This window comes from Typopeltis vanoorti, chromosome 4 (assembly GCF_054136105.1).
Source record: "Typopeltis vanoorti isolate ZY-2024b chromosome 4, IOZ_Tvanoo_1.0, whole genome shotgun sequence".
NCBI classification, from domain to species: domain Eukaryota; kingdom Metazoa; phylum Arthropoda; class Arachnida; order Uropygi; family Thelyphonidae; genus Typopeltis; species Typopeltis vanoorti.
Genome location: NC_143552.1, coordinates 5661537 through 5677451, shown reverse-complemented (window position 1 = coordinate 5677451; position 15915 = coordinate 5661537). Strand labels below are relative to the sequence as shown.

At 38.4% G+C, this 15915-nt stretch overlaps 1 long non-coding RNA gene across 2 annotated transcripts in view; it reads left to right on the top strand.

Annotated features, from left to right (window-relative positions):
• The window catches only part of LOC150107086 (uncharacterized), a 57463-nt gene that overhangs the window by 27233 nt on the left and 14315 nt on the right, over nt 1-15915 (top strand). The window lies entirely within an intron of this gene.

Below are 15915 nucleotides of genomic sequence, written 5' to 3'. Positions count from 1 at the left end.
TCTAAAAAGGTGCACTAAGCAAAAAATATCATCTGCCACATAAAGACATTTACAAACATGTTACTCATGGTGGGATTCCCACAGCCTGTTGGTTGGAGAGCAGCAGTGCTATCTACTGTGATAAACTGGGCCATGAAATTATAGACCAGTTATTAGATTGTAAGTTGTGGTTAAGATATTGTGGGAAAGAGTGATTAGAAAAAAGACTACAAGATTGGGTTGATAGACAAAGAATTTTCTACAATGGCCAGCATGGTTTCATAAAATATAAATTGCTTTAACAGTCTACTTACATTTTTATGTTAAAATGACAAATATATTGATTGGTGGGGAGTACTCTAGTATGGTTATCTTTTTAGACTTTGTGACGGGATTTGAAAAATCCCTTGCATGGCAAGTTGGAGTATAAGCAGTAGAAGATGGGGATGGATAATTGCTTGGTCAGATGAATAAGAGATTGATTACCTCAATACCAATAAATTTTTTTTGTAAGGTATCTTTACTTGGCCCCTTAATGTTTATCTTATTTGTTAATGGTAAGGAATAATGCTAATGTTAAGTTGCTTCGGAAAGATTTAAATGGGCTTTTAGGTTGGACAGATGAATCGGGATACTATTAGTTATTATTAACACCAGACCTCCATGGAGTCAAGACTCATAGCATGAGATGCACTATCACACACGAAGCTCATCAATCTGTGCATTCCACTTGCCAACCACTCTCCATGCAAAAAGCATGGACCTTACTCTTGCTCACATCTTCCTCATAGTTTCCATGGACGGCCTCTTGTTCTATCCCTTTTCCCATTCTATAAAAAAAAATTTCTTCCATATTAATAATCACTTATCAACTTATGTGTCTCAATCATATCTTCTCTCTTCACCTCTAATTCATGAGGCTTTGCAAATGGCATTTCTCTCAATTTGTCTTCATGCCCAAAATTCCAAAGTTCAGATAATACCACTTTAGTCACTCTTCTCTGGTAGACCCTTTCTAATATATCCTAATTTCCATGAAAACCTGATCAAATTCGCAGTCATTAATCCATTCAAAGCCTGATTATGGCCTTATACAATGGAACCATAACTTTTTATTTCTGTATGTCATACTCTTCCAAGTCATTCCAATAATTCATTGTTGATATGTGCTTGTGCTATGTGACCCTTAAGCTTCACTTTCCTGTCAACTATCAGTCCCAGATTTCTCATCTCCTCAACTGCTTTCAAAATTTCTCCACTAAGTATATGCTTTACATCTCATCCTTTCCCACCAAATTTCAGAACTTTGCAGCATTAAACTAGTTGTTCAACTAACTTACTCACTCATACTTTGAGCAAGATTCTCTGTAGGGCTACATCAGCTTCACTCTTCATTGTTCTCCTCAGTTTTGTATAATCTGCAAACACCTTCATATCTTTTAAACCTAATTAAAACTAGTTAAACAATAATGATCCCAAACACATTCCACATGTATGGATTCCACACTCCCATACATAACTTGCTGATACCTATCTAATACTCAGTCATCTATCTAGCTCATTAATCTGTATCTAATCCCATCTGTTCCAATTTAGTTACCAGTTTGTCATATGGCAATCTGTTGAAAGCCTTTGCAATATCTAAGTATACTCTGTATGTGCATCTCTGTTCCATAATACAGCTGTAGCAGGGCTGAAGGAGGAGAAAAAGAAACTTGTTCTGTGGGTTTCGAGGTGCACTGTGAAGAGATGTTAATCAGCAGATGCATGTGTTCCAATGGTTTTAGTACCAAGTGGGGGGAATTATTGATGCTATTTCAGATGAACATTTGCCATGAAAATATTTGTAAAATACACATATTGCAGAAACCAAATGTCTGTGCAAAACTGGGAGGAGCGAGTTGGTAAGAGATGGATCATTAAAAAGTAATTGTTCTCCTCTGTATTGAGTCAAGCATTTTGAGGGAGCACTTAGGGAACCAATCCAAATGTAAGAGCAGTATTCAGTAGCTGGGCAGTTCTGTGATTTGTTTAAGGTTAACAGCTGTTCAGAGGTAAAGTAATGTCTTAAGTGAATGAGAAATCATAGTTTTTTAGAAGCTCAGGATTCAATGGTTGTTATATGTTTATGCCAGGAGAGGCTTGGCTCAGAGTAATTCCAAGAAGAGAAATCTCATCTTGTCTGGAAATTTGGGTGTTGTCAAAAATAATACTGAGAGAAAATAGTTCTTTTTTTTTTGTGTGTGAAAAATAAAACAGAACTGGTTTTACTAACATTGAAATTGACAAGATTATCTGAACCCCATTGGAGGATGGCTTGGAGATGAGAATTGAGAGCATTGGTGGTTGACGTTCTGCAGGTTGAGGTGAGTTGTGTAGAGTAACGTTTATGAAATGAAAGGAAGGAGTGTGATGCGCTGTCATCTGCAAAACTGTGTATTGGGTTGGAGGTCAACTGAAGTAGGTCATTAATATATATAGCAGGAAGAGGGTAAATGAGAGAGAACAAACTTTGTGGAATCCTGGTATTAGTGGTATTAGTTGATTGGTGAGAGGATAAGGAACCATCCACCATCACACATAGTGTGCATCCAGACAGAAAGCTGGCAATCCAACTACAGAAGTCCTGATACAGAGCAAATTGTGGCAGTTTGTTTAGTAAACCTTTGTGCCAGTCCTAGTCAAAAGCTTTAGGAATATCAAGTGCAACCACTTGAAATTTGCCAAACTTCTCCATGGCATTTGTCCAGAGATGGGTGACATATGTGAGCAGATCTCCTGTTGATAGGCAGTGATGGAATCCATACTGGTGGTTGTTTATTAGATGGGTGCTTCAAGGTAGTGTAGGAGTTTGGAATTGATGATTTTCTCCTTTACTTTAAGCAGGACTCAGGTGAGTGAGATAGGGAAGCAGTTAAATGGCAGTAATCTGTTACCCTTCATTGGAATGGGTTGAATATAGGCTATTCCAGGCTGTGGGATAACAGTGGAGTAAGAGTATATATATATATATATATACATACAGATGACATAGGATGGGAGTCAGTTCTGATGCACAAACCTTCAGTACAATTGGAGGAATGAATGCCATCAGGGCCAGGAGACTTTTTTGTGTCTAATTTGGACGGTATTTTTCTGATCTCTTTCAGGCAAAAGAGAGCATTGTATGTTGGACATCTGGAATAGATTTTTTTTGGGGGGGGGGGCATTAATCATTGTCAGTTATGCATGCATTAGAAGCAAAGTGTGAAGCCAGGAGTTTGGCTTTTTTATGTGGGTGATGATGCAAATGAGACATCTGGGTATGATAGGGATGGGAATAGTGTTGGGCAGAAGAAGATACGACAATTGCTTTTGGCAAGAGACCAAAAGGCTTGGCTATTGTTTGAACAGGCTGCTATTTTCCTGGTTTTTTGCTCTATCACACTCTGTTTTTGGAAGCATTGGTAGTTTTCTTGCATCTGTTTTGGGCTTGAGTATAAGCACTAAAGGAGGATGGAGTTCTTGATGTGAGTCAGTTATGGTATGTTTGACTTTTCATTTGTATACACCAACCAGATGGTATTCTGGTTGACATGTGAACAATTGTGTAAGGTTGTTAGTGATGGCAAATGTTTTGCTTCTCTGCCTGCAAGATGTGTACAGCTAAAGGAAGAAAGCTGGTTGGTGTTGTGGACATTAAAATTCCTATTAGGATGATTTTGCTGTTAGGAAAGTGGGACTGGAGAAAATCAAATTTTAAGGAGAGGAAATTAGAGCTCAGAATGGTTGGTGCCATGAGAAAGGGATATTTTCAACCAGCTCAGTAGAAGTGGCATTTGCACTCTACAGCACAAACGCCACTTCTTTGAAAGAATTGGGTTTAAATCTAGTTACTGACTAGAGGAACATTTTGTAAGCCTTTTCTCGACCACTTCCTGAGTTAGTTGATCACTTGCATGGGCAAGTGGGTGTTTCATCCCGTAAACTCAAGAAAATCAACTGTCGAACCCACACTATTTTCACAAATTAAAAATATTGTGTTAGGGATTGCGAGATGGCAGCACTTGTTATCCATCTTCACTGTATGTCGATTAATTAGTGATAGCCTTGGGCCAGCTATCTCTGACTACCGGTGGAGATTGAACCCCACTCAGTCTCCTAAAGTTAGATAGGGCTAAGACTGCCTCGTCTACTCCCTCTATGGAAACAAATAGGCATTAGCTGATAGCTGAGCTGAAGGTCGATTTTGGCCAATTCTATTTTGGGTGTTCTCTGCTCTGTTTCTTTTTGAGCAAACCAGTGAAGGGTACTGCCTGCTCTTTTGCACATTGTGTTAGTATTCATGGTGATATCGCATCCACTCTCACAGCCTTTACTTAATATTCTAAATACTTCCCATTCCTGAACTGTGACACTTCTGTTCTCCTTCAGCACCACTCCTAACCCCTCCTCCCTTCTTGAAATACAATAATGAAATATTCACTGAACATTTCTATTACATCTTCAAACATGACCCATGTTCTATCTCCAGCAACTAAAATCAGTCTTCCATATTTACCCTTCTACTGGTGACTGCTATAGAATTTTCTAGGTTTTTACTTTGCTGCTTCAGCCGATCTCCTTTCATATTGGGATTTAGGTTTCATATTGTGAGTGGTCGTGTAATTTAGCACTCATATCAAAGTAGCGATTTTTATCTGTTTTGTGTGTTTTTTCATCAGAAAATTAGAGTATTATAATGCATTAGTGTAGATTTTCATGTTTTTAGAGTATTAGTATACAGTCATACCCCGACTTACGCGAATCCGGAGTTACGCGGTTTCATATATGTACGTATTCCTGTCCCGCTTCACGCCTCACCACTAGTCATATCTTTCTGGCGCCGGCTGCATTCACCAGTGTCGCACATGCTGTGAACAAGCACTGAGATGTTTTGTGCAGTCTCCATTCATACATGATTTTTATAGTCTACAAACCTTGCGATTGTTTAAAGTTATGTTCTTGATAAAAATTTTATCACATAAAAAATAATAATGTCGAAAGGAAGCAAGTTCGATTCTTCTACAGCTAGCAAGAAAAGAAAAACATTGACTTTGGAAACAAAACTCAACATTATTAAGGATTTTGAAGGCGGAATGAAAATTTGTGAACTAACAAAGAAGTTTGATCTACAGGAATCCACAGTAAGAACAATCATAAAAGAAAGATTTATGGATTTTGGAGGACATAGATTCTAACGAGGAACGAATTGTAGCCACAAGGTAAGGAGTAAAAAAATCATTAGCTTGCTATGAAGAAATTTTGCGTGACAAGAAAAAGACATGCTGTCAGACAAATCTATTAGATTTTATGAAACCATTGACATCGAAATAACTTTCTTTTTTTTTTATGTACGAAAAACTACAATTAAGATTATATTTCTTTAAAAAAATAGGTGTTTTTGTAAACCTTTGGGCCCAATTAACTAATATTTTGTATGTTTGTATGCAAAATTATATGCAAATTTGACTTATGCGCTTTTTGTTGGTCCCACCTACTGCGTAACTTCGGGTATGACTGTATTTATAACAATTTTGTTGTGATATTGTCATTGTCAGCATGGCATCAACACGATGAACTGTGGCGGCAAAGACCACATTGTCTGGGAGTTGAATTCATCATCATGCCTATAAAGGATTTAGGTCTGGAGTGGCCTATTCAACAATGACTTCTGTTAGAAGTCATTGTTGAATCTCTTAAAGGACGTCCTGGTTTTCTTTTCCCTAATGGTTTGTAATTTAAGGCTTGTTTCGGTAATCTTTCTGGTTTCATTCTTTGATTTGATTTCATCGATTTGAATTTGCAGGATATTATTCAGTGCAGTGTATTCCAAATGTATGCATTGAGAAAATTACAGAATATGTGGAAGGAAATTGAAACTGGAGAGAGAGTATATATTAAGTGTATTAAAAGTGAGTGTCTGTTAGGTGACAAGAACGAAACAAATACTGATGATAAGATGGAAAATGATGTTGATAATGTCAAATGTGTGGCTGTGGAAATAGAGGAGAACGAAATGGATATCAATAAAAAAATATAGTGCTTAAATGTTATCCTTCATAGGACAAAGTGCGAAATTTAAAAACTGCAGAAGCAGCAAGAGTTAAGCAGGGCTGAAAAAAAAGAAAGAAGCAGGTGATACAAAAGAATAAACACATACCGAACAAACAAGAAAAACAAGTTAAGGAGAAAATTATGTATGAAGACTCAATAATCAAGGGAGTACTTAACAAAAGTATGAAAAAATCATGTTTCCTGGGAGCAAAAATTCACAATATTAGGATAGAAAAAAAATCCACACCATCAGGATGCAAAAAAAGGTATGTCAAAAGAAATTATTGTCTTAGTTGGTATACCAATGATTTGAGAGGCGAGAAGTATTCTATGAGGGAGGATGTAAAGGAGTTGTTAGAAGAGGAAAAATTCAACTGAGGAGGAGAGCATTGATAGCCATTGAGTCTATACATAAATTGTGCAAAAGGAATTGTGTAGAATTTGTGGATTTTTGATCTCTGTTTGACAGAAAGAATTTGTACAATGCAGATGGACTGCATCTAAATGGTTTTGGTGTTAGGCATCTGAAGAGAGAGTGTTGTTCATCGAGCTAGGGAAACTAGCTCGATGAACAACACTCTCTCTGCATTTCATGAAGAGAGAGTGTTGTTCAACACTCTCTCTTCTTTTCATGAAGGCACCCATGAAGCGAGTGAGTGTGAGAATGACCAAATGAGGAATCTAGTCTCTCAAGCAAAAATATTGAATAGGGTAGTCAGTTCAGAAAGTAAAGGTGGGTGGGGTATAAAGGGATGTGCCATTTCTATATACTAATGCCAGAAGTATCAGGAACAAGAGGGAAGAATTTTTGGCATTGGTTAGTGCACCCTCTCCAAAGGTTATAGGCATTAGTGAGACTTGGCTAACAGCAGATGATCCAATTACAGGAATTGAATGTAAAGGGTTTAGTATTTTCAGGAAAGATAGAGAAGATAGAATGGGGGAGTACTGCTGATAATAGCAGATGAATTTCAACCAAAAAGAATAGGAGACAGGCAAGAGGATGGCTGTTCATTTGAAGCAATCTGATCTAAGATTAAGACCAATATGACAAAATATTCAGTTGGTTGTTGAACCAAGGTTCAACATCTGTGGAACCAAGGAGTTCCACAGATGGGCTGGAAGACATGCATTGCCAAGTCAGTACAATGATTACAGGTCGAGTGATTATTATGTGGGGTGGGGAGGGGCTTCAACTATGGAAATATTTTCAGGGAATATCCAATATTCTCCCACCCAAAGTCTCCTCCATCAGAGCTAACAGCTCTGATGGAGGAGACTTTGGGTGGGAGAATATTGGATCTGGTCATAGGATCAGAAGGTGACTGAAGGATCAAGGTGACAACATTGTCTCCAATTGATGAAAGTGACCATGCTGTCTTGACTTGGGAGAATGTAAATCACAAGGAATGTTCTATCAAAAAGGGGTAATTGTGGAAACTACAAGGCAGGTGATTATGATATGCTAAGAAAAAGCTGAAATCTGTACCACGAGATAAAACTGCAGATGATGTTTGTAGTGCATGGGATATTGTTAAGAGTCATCTAAAGAAGCAGAATTGAATTGTATACCTAGGATAAGGAGGGTTAATTGGGTAGGAGTTTGATGGATGAGTAACATCATTAAGCATGAGCTGCAGAAGACGAAAATGCTGTGGAAGGTATATAAAGAGAAAGGTGACTAGCAAACTCCTGAACAGCACAAGGATCAGGCAAGAAAGGTGACCAGCATGGCAAGGAAGGCAAAATCAGATTATGAGAAGAATTTAACCAAACAGCCCAAAGGACACCCCAAAGAGTTCTTTCATTGTGGCAAGTAAGTGGATTAACCTTAATGAGTGATGACGATGGTTATGAGGAAACAGAAGTGGCTAAGATAGTTGAATTACTGAGTGACCACTTTACAAGCATGTATCTTCCTAGTGATAATAATTTAGTTTAATCCTTTATCCAAGTATAAACAAACAAAGTTTGCTCCTGAAGTATCTTCAGGACTGTGTCAACTCGTGGTTAATAGTGATGATAGCTAGGTGGACCAAGCTATCATCACTCCTTGTCTCAGTATCTCTCATAATGCAAAATACTAGTCTGGGTAGTGGCCCTTCCCTTAATGCATAACATTATACATATCCGCAAGGAGATGTGTTTTGCATTATGGGAGATACTGAGATAGGAGTGATGTTAGCTTGGTCCACCTCTGCTACGAGTTGTCTAGTGTTGTACTACCTTACCCCAGTCCTGAAGATATTTTCAGGTGCAAACTTTGTTTGCTTACACTTGGATAAAGGATTAAAGTAAATTTATTATAGTCTAACCAAGTGAAAATTAAACTTTCAACAAATTTCATAGACGTAAAGATCAACAATATTCAGATAGCCAACGGCCAGATTTGAATTTCTCCTAATTGAATGAAAATGGCCAACCATAAGTCACTGATAACAGTAACACTCAGCTACTAACACAAGAGGATGATAATATTAACAACAACCAACCAAAAGTAAGTGATAACAGTAGCCACCAACTGCCTTCAATGAACAGTCATGTGATCAACCTTTTAACCATGCCCTGAACCAGTGGTGAACTCTTACTACTTAGTAAAGCTTAAACTTTGCTGTGGCACCCAGGATTATTAACAAATTAGATTTTATATACCATATTGAAAGAAACTTAAGATTTTTCCCAATCACTATAGCTGATAAAATAAGAATGCAAACCTCAAACATTTTAAATAATATGAAAACAATAACTAGCAACCTACTTGGGTAGCACGTGGTGGTGAATTTGAGCTGTGCAGAAGAAAGTGATTTTTAATCGGTGAATAGTCCGCTTTTCCCCGGTTTTTCTACGTTTTTGAGTGCTAAATTGTTTCTCTGAATACGAGTGTACTTCAGTGGTTGTTTTTTGGAAGTTAGTTGCTGTCGCGATATAATATATTTTGGTACCGTCGGAATCGAACGCGTAACGGTGGAAGACAAAACGAAGCTAAGTTACTGTATTTAGTTATATTCCATTTTATTTAATTATATTTAGTACTTAAATGTTCTGATGTTTGTACTTTTTTCCTCTTATTTATTAATTGAATAATTATTAAAGATTAGGGTATAATTTGACAAAACACGTCACAGATAATAATGGCACCTGTGCAAAGGAAAATGGCGGCCAGTAATGAAGGTTCGCCATCGTTATCAAAGAACGGTAGCATAAAAGAAATGAGTCGGTGTACTAGCTGTGAAATGTACGCTTTGCGGAGTGTGGTCGGTGTGTGGTTAGATGATAATAAAGGATTGAATGTGTGTAGAAAATGTAGGGAGAATGCGGAATTGAAGTGTATTTCGGATCGTGAGTGTGATATTTTTGTCAACCTTCAGAATGAAGGAAACAGGGATATGACAGGAAACGGCAAGGTTGTACATGAAAATTGTGAGAGTGTGAATGTAGAAAGTGTGAATGATAGTATAAATGGTTTCTCAGAGAACAAAAAAGATGAGATAGATGCATTGAGTGAGATCGCGTTGTTGAATAGTGCGATAGAAAGAGCAAAACAGCAGCTAGAGTGCATGAACAAAAGTAGACTGAATGAACCAACCAATAATAAAAGGTATGACAGGAAAAATAGACGTATGAATGTGAACATGAACAAAATGAAGGATAGAGTGCTGTATGGAGACTCGTTAGTACGAGGTGTGTTAGTAGAGGATTTGACAAAATCGTACCAACCTGGTGTGACCATAAAGGACGTAACTGCGTCTATTAGAGAGCAAAAGGAAAGGGTGAAAGAAATGATTGTTGTGGCAGGTACGAATGATTTGAAAGGAGATAAAATGGAAATGATAGAAGACCTGAATGAATTGTTTGAGATAGCAAAAGAAAAGAGTGAGAGAGTTAGAATGATTAGTCTTTTGCCACGGTATGACAGTGAAATGTTTAAAAGGAGGGCTATAATTGCAAATGACTTTATGCGTAGGTTATGTATGACGAGTGGTGTGGAATTTGTGGATGTGTGGAGTGAGTTTGATGGGCGAAAGGATCTATATAAGATGGATGGCTTGCATTTGAATGGTTACGGTGTAAGAAGACTTGAGAAAGTGTTGCTGAATGTAGTGGATGTGCAAACTCAGGGAAACTAGATTTGTTAGGGGGGGGGAGTAAAGATTCAACTACCTCCTTATGGAGGTAGTTGAATGTAAGAATGAATATAATATGCCAGAGCAAATAAGGACAACAAATCTGAGTGGGATAGTTAATATAAGGCATCAAGGTAGGGTTGGGGCTAATGGGGGTCTTAAATTCATGTACACTAATACTAGGAGTATTAGGAACAAGAAGGAAGAGTTTTTGGCCATGGTTGGCACTTCCAGACCACAGGTTATAGGTATTAGTGAAACATGGCTGACTGTAGATGATATAACTAGTGGGATTGAATGTGATGGGTATAGTGTGTTCAGGAATGACAGAGAGAATAAAATGGGGGGAGGAGTATTGTTGATGATAGCTGATGAGCTCCAGCCAAGGAGAATAGAAGTTGAATTGCAGGATAGAGAAAAGAGCACATTTGAGGCCATTTGGTGTGAGATTGTGGCTAGCAGAACTAAATATACAATTGGGTGCTGCTATAGACCAGGTGATGGAAAAGATGGTGGTGACAGTATGCACAAGCAAATAGAAGAAATGGGTGGAAGGAGGGTGATTATTATGGGAGATTTCAACTATGGTCGCATTGATTGGAGTGAGGAGAGGACACACGGAAGGAAGGAACTGGATTTTATGCAGTTATTAAGGGATAACTATCTGCGACAGCATGTAATGGAAAATACTAGGGGTCAGAGAGTGCTTGACCTAGTAATTACATCTGAGGATTTGGCTGTTACAAATATGACCACATTGCCACCAATTGGTGAGAGTGATCATAGGGTCTTAACTTGGGAGGTGGCTAAAGGTGTAGAATTTTCAATTAAGACAGGGTACATGTGGAATTATCGGGCTGGAAAGTATGACAAGCTTAGGAGTTTGATTGGTTCAGTGCCATGGCATGTACAACTGCAAGGACTAGAAGTTGATAGTGCATGGGAGGTAGTTAAGAAGTGCTTGCATGAAGCAATGGCTGACTGTATACCTAGAGTCCGAATAATAAATCAAGTAGGGGTTAAATGGATGAATAACACCATTAAGCTTGAGTTGCAAAAAAAGAAACAACTATGGAGGGAATTTAAGGAGAAGGATGACCGGCAGGCACATGAACGGTATAAAGCACAGGCCAGAAGGGTGACGAGTGTGGTAAGAAAAGCAAAAAAGGATTACGAAAGAACATTGGCCATGCAGGCTAAAGAGAATCCTAAACAGTTTTTTAGATATGTAGCAAGTAAAAGGAAAAATGTACATGGCAGATTGATTTTAAAGAATGCCGATGGTAGGGAGGTAACTACCATCGGCATTCTTTAAAATCAATGCCGATGGTAGTTACCTCCCTACCATCGGCATTCTTTAAAATGCCGATGGTAGGGAGGTAACTGAATCAGTTGAGATAGTTGAGTTACTGAGTGAGCACTTTGCAAAAGTATATCATCCAGGTGGTGACATTGCAGAAACGAATAAACCAGTAGATTATACGGGAATTGTGGTTAATGAAGTGGAGGTGAGTAGTCTATTGCATAACCTCAATGTCAATACATCTGTGGGATTGGATGGTATACCAGCTCGTGTTGTACGTGAAGCGGCTAAAGAATTGTCAGTACCCTTGACCATTTTGTTTAATTTGAGTCTCGGGTCTGGGTTAGTCCCGAGCGGGTGGAAAGAGGGGAAAATAGTTCCACTGCATAAAGGTGGTTCCAAGACTGCTGTAGTAAATTACCGACCGATTAGCATATCAGGAATCATTGTCAAGGTCTTAGAGAAAATAGTCAAAAGGAAAATACAAGATTGGATAGAAGAAAATGGGATACTGTATCGGGGACAGCATGGTTTTGTGAAGGGTAGGTCATGCCTCAGTAACTTGCTCACGTATTATAACACAGTGACGGCTGAACTGGATAAGGGTAATGGGTTTACGGTGATTCTACTGGACCTTGCCAAGGCCTTTGACAGGATTCCACATGGAATTCTAATCAGTAAATTGTAGCATATGGGAATGGACATAGGGTTGGTGAGATGGATAGGAGGGTGGTTGACGGAGAGATATCAGAGAGTGGTTTACTCGGGAGTAGAGTCCACAAGACGGCCTGTGACTAGTGGTGTGCCACAAGGATCTGTTCTTGGACCACTGCTGTTTAATTTGTTCATAAATGATATAGGAAATGATCTGAGAGGAACAGTTCATTTGTTTGCGGATGATGCGAAGTTGGGTAGGGCAATAGTGAATGCAGATGACGTCAAAATTTGCAGGATGATTTGGATAGATTGGAGGTCTGGGCTAAGGAGAATGGATGTCAGTTTAATGTGGCAAAATGTAAGGTTATGCATTTTGGGGTGAAAAGATTGGCGGCAGTTTACTGCATTGGTGGAACCGTGCTGCAGGAAATTGATGAGGCACGAGATTTAGGAGTGTTGGTAGATAAGGAATTGAAATTTAGGGGACACATTGCAAAAGTGACCAAAACAGCTCATCAAATCACTTGGTTGCTGAAGAATACGATGACAAGCAGAGACAAGCAGGTTATTGTTCCTCTGTATCGAGCCTTGATAAGACCCCATCTAGACTACTGTGCTCAGATTTGGTCACCTAGGTTTCTTCTTGATGGGGAGGAGGTGGAGAGGATCCAGAGGCGAGTGACCAAGATGATAGCAGGTCTGTGGAATGAACCGTATGAGAACAGGTTGAGGATTTGTGGGTTGCAAAAATTGGTTGATAGGCGGAGGAGGGGAGATATGATTGAGACATTCAAATTACTGAAGGGTTTCTATAAAATTAATTCAGAAGATATTTTTGAGTACAGGGCTGGTTGTGGGAGGACTAGGGGACATCCATGGAAACTGGGCAAAACTGTGGTTAGTAAAGGTGTTAGAGCTGGGTTCTTTACTTTTAGAGTAGTGAATGAGTGGAATGCGCTCCCTGAGTCTGTGGTGGATGCTGTGACAGTGAATGAGTTTAAGGCGAGGTATGATAGATACTGTGTGAATGTCAAATAGTTGTGATGAATATGATTTGGGGCCTCCCTCGATGAGTCCAATGACTCCCTGGAGTTGCCCGTAATAATAGTAATAGTAATAGTAACCTAGCCAAACTTGAATTGACAGCCGCAAAATCTTTAAAATCAAATTAGGACATCGTAATCACTAGAGCTGATAAAGGCAATGTCACTGTTATTTTAAACTGAACAACTACTTGGAAAAATTGAGCCAAGAAACTAGTTTCAACACTCAAGGAGTTGGTATGTTATTCCTCCTATATTAAAAACACAATACTTTGTAAACAAAATTAAAGGAAAAAATTAAAACACTGCAAAAAAAGTAATTTATTAGTCAATTTTGACATCTCTGCCCTTCTCACTAATGTCCAATCATTGACACAATTCTTCTTTTACAGGACAAATTCCTGCCCGATATTAGAGCACTCTTTGCACATATACTACTTTCTGGCTATTTTGTGTGGCAAAACACTTTCTACCTACAAAAAGAAGGCACAGCCATGTGGACACCATTATCCCCTGCAGTTGCTAACTTTTATGTGGAAGCTTTTGAGCAATATGGTCTAGATTCCTTTACTTTAAAGCCCAAAGTCTGGCTTAGATATGTTGATGATGTTTTTGCTATCTGGTCCCATGGCTGCCATACATTAGAAACTTTCCTCAGCCACCTAAACAAACAACACAAACATACATTTCACATTTGTGATTGAAAGTCAGAAAACACTTCCTTTTTTAGATACACTTGTCGCATGTCTTCCTTCCTTCTGGCATTCTTTCCTTCATTGTTTACTGGAAGCTTACACATACTGACCAACATATACACAAAAACTCTTACCACTACCACCACCATCCAACACAAAAAGGTGCCATTAAAACTAAAAAACAGGGCTTTGAAGATTTGTTCCAGTGAACAAGCACTTAAAGATGAATTAAAAGTTATCAGCAATATCTTCCTGAAAAATGGCTACAGCCAAAATACTATCAACAAAATTCTTCACAAGACCTCACTTAAAAACAAAAATAAACTGGATTATAATAAAAACTGTAACCATTCCATACATTAAAGGGATATCAGATAGCCGGCCTGTTAGCCGAGTGGATAGTGTATCCGCTCTCCAGCCAAAAAAAAGCTGCGGGTTCGAATCCCGCCATGGGCATGGATGTTTGTGATTGTCTGTGGAAATACCACTGGTGGTTGGCGGTAGATGGCGTTGGTATAATTGCAGTCAGTTGGTGATGGAATGGTGGAGACAGTTGTAGAGCAGGTGCCTTCCCTCAATGAGTCCTTGGACTCCCTGGAGGTGTTGAATAATAATAAATAAATAAACAGAATACTACAGAAATACAACCTTAATGCCGCCTTTATACCTCCTGCAAAATTAAAGAACTTATTCAAATCATCCAAGGATCCACTTCCACTGGCTGACCTCAGAGTATGTTGTATTCATTGCACCTGTAATTTGCCCTATATAGGTGAAACAGGACACACAATTCTTATCTGAAAAAAAGAAACATAAACAGCACATTAAATTTAATAACTATGGTAAATCTGGCCTTTCTGATTATGTCCTCAATACTATACATAGAAATGACTGGAAAGGTACCTGTTGTTTGCATCACACGAAAATGTGGTATGAGCATAAATTTAAAGAGGCCTGTGAAATTCTTATCAACCACCCTAATCTTGACAATAGTGGTGGTCTAAAAATCCCAAAAATATGGATGTCACATATTCTATCCACATAGACTTTTAGTCTAAGAGTTATGTGATGGATGAGGCCTTGATTTGGCTTTCCAGACTGGACATTGACCTGTAGTTGTTCTGTATTCCTTTTGCTATAAGAATAAATAAATTGTCTCTAGCAACACTCACTAATCCCAACTACCTCATTCATGCTTCCTAACAAATTATTTGCTGTCACTGGCACAGTCAGCTCTTCTACATCTGCTATCCTCTCTTCTACATAGCTTCCGTAGTTGTTCCTCCCAAACATATTTTCTACACCGTCTCCATTTTCACATTTTTCACCACAGAGTTCTTATACGACTTTCCATTTCTCTGTAGTCATTCATTTTTGACTTCTCTACCACTGGCGCCTTTCTTCCTACACCTCCATCTACCAATCTCCTCTCAGCTGACTCCTCATCCTTGCCAATTCTTTTCTAATACCTTCACTGATGTAGATATTGCTTACACTAGCTTGTTTACCATTCTGTTTCCATTCCATTCTTCTATGATTCCACTGTCTTTCACACCTATCTCTGTCTTACTACTCTCTGATGTATCATTCACTGCCATCGTATCACATTCACTATTCCAGTCTTAATATCCCTATTGCTTACATCATTCGTGCTCCCCATTGACTGCTTCTTTCACCAGTTCACTCACCAGTATTTTCATAAACTTTCTTACCACTTTCACATAATTTCTCTTACCGTTCAGATGAGCAGTCATTCTTCTTGCTACTCTCATCCTCGGTCACAGATATTTCACCACCCATTAACTCTGCATTCATGTTGCACTTTGACATGCTTTCTTCTCATTTGCTTTAAAAATCCTCAACTTATTTACATAATCTAATATGTACATCTAATACACCTCACATTTCACAAAACAACAAAAATCAAAATTTAGTTTATTAATAGACAAAGCAGCAGTCATCTGCTTTTAATGCTCATCATTATACTTTGCTCTACTATTAAAGACTTGGTAAGAAAACCGATAAATCATTATTATTAA